We start from the raw sequence: 8,996 nt of genomic DNA, 5'->3' as shown, positions 1-8,996 counted from the left end.
CAACCAAGTGTCAGTTCTGAAGGTGGAACTGTTTTAAATCGTTTTTTTCTTAGTCAAGCTCCTAATGTTTGTGTGTGTGTGTGTGTGTGTGTGTATTATCAAATCTAATTTTTAACATGACATGCGCCGAATACAACGAATGTAGACTTTGCCCGTTCTAACGATGCAGTTTTAAAAAGCAATATACTGGGAGTACCAGTACCAGATCAATGTGTCAGGCTTATACGGTATTTGATTTACCCCAAACTTGAACTACCCAGGTTGGGATACACAACCACTGTGAATAACGACTTTTGATGCTCCTTGCCTGAGCGTGCTGCTCCTGCAATCACGTGTAAGTAATTAAGTTGACACGGCCAATTACATAACTTATCTAATCGTCTGCTAAGGAAAGTCTTGCCCTCTAACCCTGACAACAATTAATGTCACGAGCGTGCCTGCGTTGTTGTTTCAATAGCCCTACTTCAGTATTCAACTCTATTCAAATCAGTCATCTTCAACTTTTTTTTCTTTATGATAATGGGGCCAAGCCCCTAGACTTGAGAAATGTGTGAAATAATAAAAGGGCGTATCTGTTACGCGAATGACATGCCAATTAAGTGAATCATCTTACTTTCAAATACTCATTTTCTGATCTCAAATCGTCGTTTTTCTCTGACAAGATCCTCCAGCGTCTCGTCCACGAGCTCCCCGGTCAGTTCTGAATAAGACAGGGATGCTACGCTGACATTCAGCGAGGGAAGGGTTGCAAGAAGGGACCCTCCACTTCCAGGATAATGGTTTCCATCCCTACCAGAATGCATGATAGAATTGTCCTGTGATAGGCCTATCCGTGGAATCGGGAGTTGCCTCCAGTACTCATATCGGATACACTGTTTAGAGCATTCCCACTCGACCTGCCACTATTTGCCACTCCGTCTCGAACACATGACCCAGTCTCGCTGCTTGGAGACAGAGTGTCCGCAGAAAGTTGGTTTCCCTCTGATGCAGTCAAAAATCCCTCCGTGCAGTCAGAAATTTCAGAACTGCTGTCCGAGGATGATAAGCTTCCCCGAGACGCAATCCTCCGAACCATTGTTGGCATCAGGGATAGTTTCCTAGGTGTGCTTTGATTCTTTGGCACTCGGTAACGGATGGCGCGCCTTTTCCTGTTACACGTCCCTTTCTCCGATTTCATCTCATTCCCTTTGCCCACGATGCGCCGGATAGTCCCGGTTGACCTGGGATGAGCCAGGGGCATCTTTGGTCTGCAACACTCGATGGGGTTCGATTCTTCTTCATGCTGAAAACCTTATGCGCCTTGGGCTGTCTTTGTCCCCGGTGCGCCTGTTTCGGCACGGACTGTCACCATCCCTGCTGTTCATTTCTTGTCCGTTTTTATTGAAAGGAGTGCATAAAACGAAGAATTTCATTAAATTAATCTATACAGTCGTGTGTTTTGTTGAGTCCAACAAAAATAAACAATGAGGTTATAACAGAATTGCCACAGCTATTTTCTGTGGAATCGCAAAATCCAGACTTTAGCTACAGAGCGCGCATGAACTGAAGTGCGCTGTGGATCTATCCTTCCTTCTTTCAGTCAGCCGATCAAGTATGCTGTCACACTGCTTGATTTAAACCGGGCCAGAGCATTTAAGCACACCCCCGCCCCATATTTTTGCGTGTACTGTTGCATGATGGGGTACGTCAATGGCATTACCATTGGAATCCCGATTTTAATTTATTCAATTGCTGTGATGGGCTACATTTAGCCATGGAAACTGGTTATTATTTTTGACAGATGTATGGGAAAATTAAACAGCCCATCCAGTGTGTGTAGGCCTCCTCAATTCAGCTCCGTCTGCTGAGGTCCAGTAGACCCAGTGCGCCCATGTTCATTTTTTCCGATCAATTACGCCCCTCACGTGGCCAGAATAGAAACTAAAACTTTTGCAACACTGACGCTTGAACGCACACCTGTCAAGATAGAATATCAGATAACGTGATTTTATTATTAGCGCGCTTATAAATAACACCCGTTATCCTGCCCTTTTCAGTGTCTTGTCCACGGAGAGGCACTGTACTCCACCCTACCCATCATGATTCACTATTCTCCCATTGGACATAATGGTAGGAGGGTCAAGAAGATGGTTCTGTGCAAAACATTTTCTAGGCTGATGTCAATCATTTAGGACAGTTGTCCATTAAAATCTGAATTTGAACTGGCTTTCCAAATAAACAGCTAGACCTATATTAGGCTACTGAATAGATACCCATATTAGGCAATATGGAATTGATGTCCATCACTAAACTCTGAGAATCTGTGCATTTCTTAATGATCAATGCAGAAATTAATTTTAGACCTTTATTCGTTCTGTCCATTCTATTTCTATTTTTCTTTGCACTGTCTATGATAGGACTAGAAACCGAGATTGGGATTGGCTGACAGGCCTATCAGTAGCATCGCCCTTACCGCCCACTTCCGCCCCTAGAGTTCTTCGGGCCGAGTGCACTCTTCGTTGTTTATGTTTTCGTACAGCAACACATTTGACCTGCGAAACGCTGGTAAATCACATTACTACCATTCCTTAAATTCTTTACATTGTATTTAGGCACTTTCAGTCGTTAGCTGACGTTTGCTAACCGTTTTAAGTCTGTGATCCAGCACCAGCTCACTTGGCGCGCAGTTGTCGCAAAATCCAAAGCCATTGGAGTAACTGGCTGGTTGGCTAATTCTTTAGCTGGAGCTGGCTACGGTAGTACTGTAGCTAGATAGTGGTCCTAGTTGCTAGCCAGCCATCACAGGTCAACAAGCTAGGGTATTTCGCAATGATAAGTAAATTGATTTAAAATTGTAAAAATAACTTTTTTTCTTTTTCTTTTTTTCTTGTGGCACTCACTGATGGATGGTAATGTGTGTTTTTGTTTCCAGGTGTCTGTGAGGCTTGGATAGCCTGAACCACAAGTACCAGGCCAAAAAATTAAGATATGTTTTGAGTGACATTGCACAATACTGCTCAGAATGAACAGCGAGGAGGAGTTCTACGATGCTGAGACCGGGTGGGTGCATGCATTAGAAATGTAATACAAAATATATTAGGTAATAGGTGGGAGAATAATAACTATGTCTTTATAATAGCGGACGTCTGTGACTGTCTTTAAGGGAGTGGTGTGTATGTGTCTTTAAGGGAGACTTCTTAGTGTATGTGTGACCCTTTTTTTATTGTAGATCTCAGGTCTTGAATCAGATGATGACTCTTGTGAGGTCAATTTTGAAGATGCCCTAGTGTATGACAGCAAGCATTCATCCAATGCCAGCACACCACAGGAAAATGGAGTGTGGGAGCGCAGGTGAGGTTGCAAAGGATGCTATGTCCTGTAGCATCACAGTTTGCATATGTATTCAGTGTCCATTGTTTTTTGTGTCTTTGTGTTGGTGTTTATTACAGGAAAACCCTGCCTGCTCCAATGATCTCCAGATGTGACTACAGTGTATGGGGTATACTAAAGAAATGCATTGGCATGGTGAGGATGTAGATATAATACCTTTAAGATATCTGGGAACACTTCTATGCCCCTAAAACCATTCACTATACAGACGCACAAACAGGAAATCATAACAAAGATACAAAATGGATGACGTTCTGTTTTAGCCACATCTTACAGAGGAGTTCATACAAATGCTTTAGGGTAAATGTAATAAACAAGCATGATCTATTAATGACTCTATTAATTTGTCTTTTGCTGCGTTTACAGGGAGCTGTCCGGAAGATAACTGATGCCCATCGTGATCAACGAGCCCCCTGAGTTTCCTCCAGAGAATGTCAGAGTACATGGAGCACACTTACCTCATCCACAAAGCCTGCACCCTGTCAGACTCCATAGACCGCATGCAGGTAAACAAAACAGATGGGAGACACTGACACCCTCTCCTCACAAAGCCTATTGTTTTACCTGCTCTCACGGGAAGTGAAGAATAGGATCACTCACGGGAAGTGAAGAATAGGATCACACAAGACAGACTTTGTTTTCTCCCTGTGTTATCAGGTGGTAGCTGCTTTTGCAGTTTCTTCTGTGGCATCTCAATGGGACAGAACTGGAAAGCCATTTAATCCTTTGCTGGGAGAGACCTATGAACTCACACGGTACTGTTTGCATTTTTCAAAAGAGTAAACATACTGTACCTCTTTTTCTGGAAACCTTTTTTAGATTTTTATTGATTTCAGAGGACAGTTTAAATAAGTAGAATCTCTTTGGATAATCTATTTATTGTTGAGGTGTCGAAGTATGCTCTTTTAATCGGGCTTTTTTGTATGTCTTAGTGAGGACGAGGGTACAGTTGATCTCAGAACAAGTGAGTCACCATCCACCTATCAGTGCCTTCCATGCCCAGTCTCTGAAGCAGGAGTTTTGAGTTCCATGGCTCCATCTACCCCAAACTCAAGTTCTGGGGCAAGAGCGTGAGGCGGAGCCTAAAGGAACCATGACCCTGGAGCTGCTCAAGTGAGTGTGTGTGTGTGTGTGTGTGTGTTAAGAAAGTGTATGCAGTATGTATGTTGACATCTGTGTTTACTAAGCATACATACAGACTCTCACATCAACAGCTAGTGATTTAATAACGACTTGTTTTGTTCGCAGACATAAAGAGGCGTATACATGGACAAACCCTCTCTGCTGTGTACATAACATCATCATGGGCAAACTCTGGATTGAGCAATACGGAACTGTGGAAATAGTCAACCATAAGTAAGACAGCAAATACCAAACCTTTATTCAACGACAAACGTTTATTATTATTTATTTGATTGAATTTACACAATATGTTAATATTCTCCCTCCTGCCTCTTTCGATTGGTCAGCACCGGGGAGATAAGTGTGTGTTGAACTCAGGCGTGCGGCATGTTTGGGGGAAGGATCTGCACAAAGTGGAGGGTTAAGCATTCAGGATAAGAGGTGAGAGAAGAATGGAGTCAAACATCATCAGCCTTAATCATCCCACAATTAGGGAATTTGTTAAGTCATAGTAATATGTCAGTTGTTAGGCATTCTGTCAGCATTGACGTGCAATATGACTGCATGTTTTAAGTTGTATCTCACTGTTTCATGTGGTTGGTCCTAAATTAACTTTGGTTGCATTGTGTTGGAAACAGTAAGAAGAAGCGACGTGGTGCTGTATGGGAAATGGACAGAGGTATGTACAGTGTGGAGCCTAAGGTGTATGAAGCCAACAAGAAGAAGGCAGAGAAGGGAAATGTTAAGAAAAAATAAACCGGTGAGCACTCAGACATGTGATTTGTCCAAGAATTGTTCTTAAACCAGCCCAATGGCAACAACAACAAAAAAGTGAAATAATTTTCCTAAAATGGTGTTTCTTCCATTCACATAAACATGCAGTGGCTATTGGTGGAGGTATTGTATTTGTAAATACTGTAGGCATAGTGTGCTACAGCAGTTCTAGTTATGACTGTCGGTAGATAGTGTGTTACTGGTAGATGGCTCTTTATGTTGCTTTAAAAGATTGTGTAAATGCAACTGTCTGTAGTTTATAGTAGGCTAATGTGTATAGTCTTGTATGCTAGGAGCCAAGTGCTGAGAACAGGAGACTGAGGATATGCCTGAGGTTCAAGAGACCGTCTCTGTGATAACAGGAAGTACCTTACTGTGGAGAATAACCCCATCTGCACATTCTGGAAGAGGTAACACACTCTCTCTCTCTACACACACACAGTGAGCCATTCGGATATGGTGTTTATCTGTGTTACTTACTGTTTTCTCCTGTGTACCTAATTAACCCTGACTCTCATCCTTGGTCTCTCTGTATAGATGTATACTTCACTAGCTTCACCATGACCCTGAATGAGCTGGAGCCTGGGTATGGAGAGGCTATTGGCACCCACAGACTGCCGTCGAAGACCTGACGCGTCAGAGCCATGGAGAATGGAGACCTGGGTAATGACCCCGCATTGAAAGACAGACGCACACACACGATTCAATAACAACATTCAAGATTAATTGATAACCAAACAAAATGGAGCACATGGGTTTGTATATTGCAGACACAGCAAGTGTAGAGAAGGACAGGCTAGAAGAAAAACAGAGAGCTGCACGCAAGGAACGTTCCAAGGATGAAGAAGAGTGGTCAACCAGGTGTGTTTGCTATGCAACAATAATAAGTATAAGTATGCCCTGAAATGTGAATGTGTTGTCATGTTAATGTAATTCCAATTTTAATTGAATAATTCCCTTAAAACAAATTCCTGTACCATTTCTTTTGAACTTTACAGGTGGTTTCGGTTGGGAAACAAACCCTCACACAGGGAGCCCAGGACTTGCTGTACACAGGGGGGATACTTTGATAGAAATTACACAGACTGTCCTAACATTTACTGATGGGGGTAGGGAGGGACTAGAAGGGTTTCCATCACCACCCATAATGGATTCATGTAGGCCTGATTATCCTGTTTGTTCTCAGCATTACAATGTGAGGCAGCTGAGGCCACAATTATTACGGTTTTCCCAACCTAGACAAACCTCTCCCCCAATACAACGATGGAATCAAGAAATTAATATGTATGTGACAATTATTTATTTGTATTTTTGCAAGTGACAAAGAGAACATTTTAGCAATGTGAAAGATTGAAAATCGAGGCTAAAGGCGGTTAGATGAGGGAAAGACCATTTCCAGTCTTCCTAAATGGTCCTGGGCACCTGCTACATTAACTGGAAGAATCCCTCTCATCTCTGATGGTGTTATTTATTGTACCCATGGTTTTATAAAACTACACTACCAGTCAAATGTTTGGACACACCTACTCATTCAAGGGTTTTTCTTTATTTGTACTATTTTTTACATTGTAGAATAATAGTGAAGACATCAAAACTATGAAATAACACATAGGAATTATGTAGTAACCAAAAAAGGTTAAACAAATCAAAATATATTTTATATTTGAGATTCTTCAAATAGCCACCCTTTGCCTTGATGAGCCGCTTTGCACACTCTTGGCATTCTCTCAACCAGCTTCATAGGTAGTCACCTGTTAAAAGTTAATTTGTGGAATTTCTTTCCTTCTTAATGCGTTTGAGCCAATCGGCTGTGTTGTGACAAGGTAGGGGGGAGGGGGTATACAGAAGATATGCCCTATTTGGTAAAAGACCAAGTCCATATTATGGCAAGAACAGCTCAAATAAGCAAAGAGTCCATCATTACTTTAAGACATAAAGGTCAGTCAATACTGAACATTTCAAGAACTTTGAAAGTTCAAGTGCAGTCGCAAAAACCATTAAGCGCTATGATGAAACTGGCTCTCATGAGGGCTGCCACAGGAAAGGAAGACTTGGTTACCTCTGCTGCAGAGGATAAGTTCAGAAATTGCAGCCCAAATAAATGACTTCACAGAGTTGAAGTAACAGACACATCTCAACATCAACTGTTCAGAGGACACTGTGTGAATCAAGGCCTCCATGGTTGAATTGCTGCAAAGAAACCACTACTAAAGGACACCAATAATCAGTGGCGGCTGGTGAAAAATATTCTCGGTGGGGCTGTGCCATACTTTTTTTTCCTGCAACTATCGCGATATATTTTAACACAAACTGCAGGACAGCAGTGCTCAGTGAAACATTCAGTAATTGTATTTAATGCCAATATTAAAAGTTGAGGCATTCTTACACAAAAACATATTACACAAACCCAAGCCTTTCATTTGCATTTAAAGTGAACTTTTACCATTGGTAGTAAACAGGCAACGCAACAGGCATGCTGTCAGAACAGAGTGAAAGTGGACAATAACATGAAATTATTATAAAGTTTACTAGGAAATCTTACACTGTATAAAAAGGATGTATAATATAGAAATGGATATCAAGTGGATGAACTCAAACCTTTGACTGGAAGAATAGCATACAGTATTTTATGATCATACTAAATGTGACTAATTGTTAATGTGCTCCAGAACTGCAACAATTAATTGATACAAAACAACATATATACAGTAATATTAGCAAAGACACTATTAAGACTTTCTAGAGTACCATATATAACTGGATTTTTTTATGCCTAAGGTCAACTATATACAAAGAAACATGCCCCAGAGCTGCTCTGTGTGTGTGTGTCTGTCATCTTATTTGTACAGGAATTTTGCCGTCTGTCCTTCTGAGTGGCAAACCTCTCAATGACCCTTTGATTAAAGTCAGGAATGTCCCTGACAAGTTTCTTCTCCATGGAGAGCATGGCCAGAGCTGTTCAGGCGATCCTGTGTCATGCTGTTTCTCAGGAAGGTCTTGATCCTTTTCAGTGTAGAGAAGCACCTTTCTGACTCAGCAGTTGTCACAATGGGTGTGGTGATGAGGATCTTGAGGAGGCTGGCAGTCTCTGTGAAAGTGCTCTGAAGGTTGTTCTCCATGAAGAACTGGTACAGGGGCACTGCACCACTACAAGCCTTGAACTCACTGTTCTCATAGATGAGGGACAGTTCGGGTTTTGAGCTTGGCCTTGTTCAACATGGGGTACGCCTCCACGGTTGTTTCAAGCGCTGTATCGGGAACTTCACACTGTGTTGTGGGAACAACTCTCCGTGCAATAGTGTTGCGCTGATGAGGTGCTGGGTGAAGGAGAACCTCTCTTTGGCATGACTCAGGATGGTATCACATACCTGTAAAGATACATCATCAGCTTTAATTTGCAATTAAGCTATTTTGATGCAAGTGATCCTGACTGACACATGCCTATGTCCAACTCAAGTATATGATTACCAAGGTGCTGATTGTTCAGGGTTTTGGCTACATACTACCAGGCCTGAAAAAAGTTCTATGGGGAAACACTGAGAATTACATCACAACTTACCTCTATAGCCAACCTCTGTTTTGTTCTCCTGGTCCCAGCATCCTCCGTCGCGATGGGCTGTTGCTGCTCGTATCCAGATGCGCTGTCCCCACAAATGAGGGAATTGAGGCCCTGGGTCCAAAAAATAAAGTTTAATTTGATAACTTGCAATCAGACTTCTTAGCTCACTGTA

General features: G+C 42.0%; 1 pseudogene; it reads left to right on the top strand.

Annotated features, from left to right (window-relative positions):
- The first annotated feature begins 2,726 nt into the window (after positions 1–2,726).
- On the top strand, positions 2,727–6,369 carry LOC123490874 (annotated as a pseudogene).
- Positions 6,370–8,996: the final 2,627 nt, after the last annotated feature.

Source organism: Coregonus clupeaformis, unplaced genomic scaffold, assembly GCF_020615455.1.
Source record: "Coregonus clupeaformis isolate EN_2021a unplaced genomic scaffold, ASM2061545v1 scaf5235, whole genome shotgun sequence".
Lineage (NCBI taxonomy): Eukaryota > Metazoa > Chordata > Actinopteri > Salmoniformes > Salmonidae > Coregonus > Coregonus clupeaformis.
The sequence above is the reverse complement of the archived record's forward strand: the minus strand, read 5'-3'. Positions and strand labels throughout refer to the sequence as shown.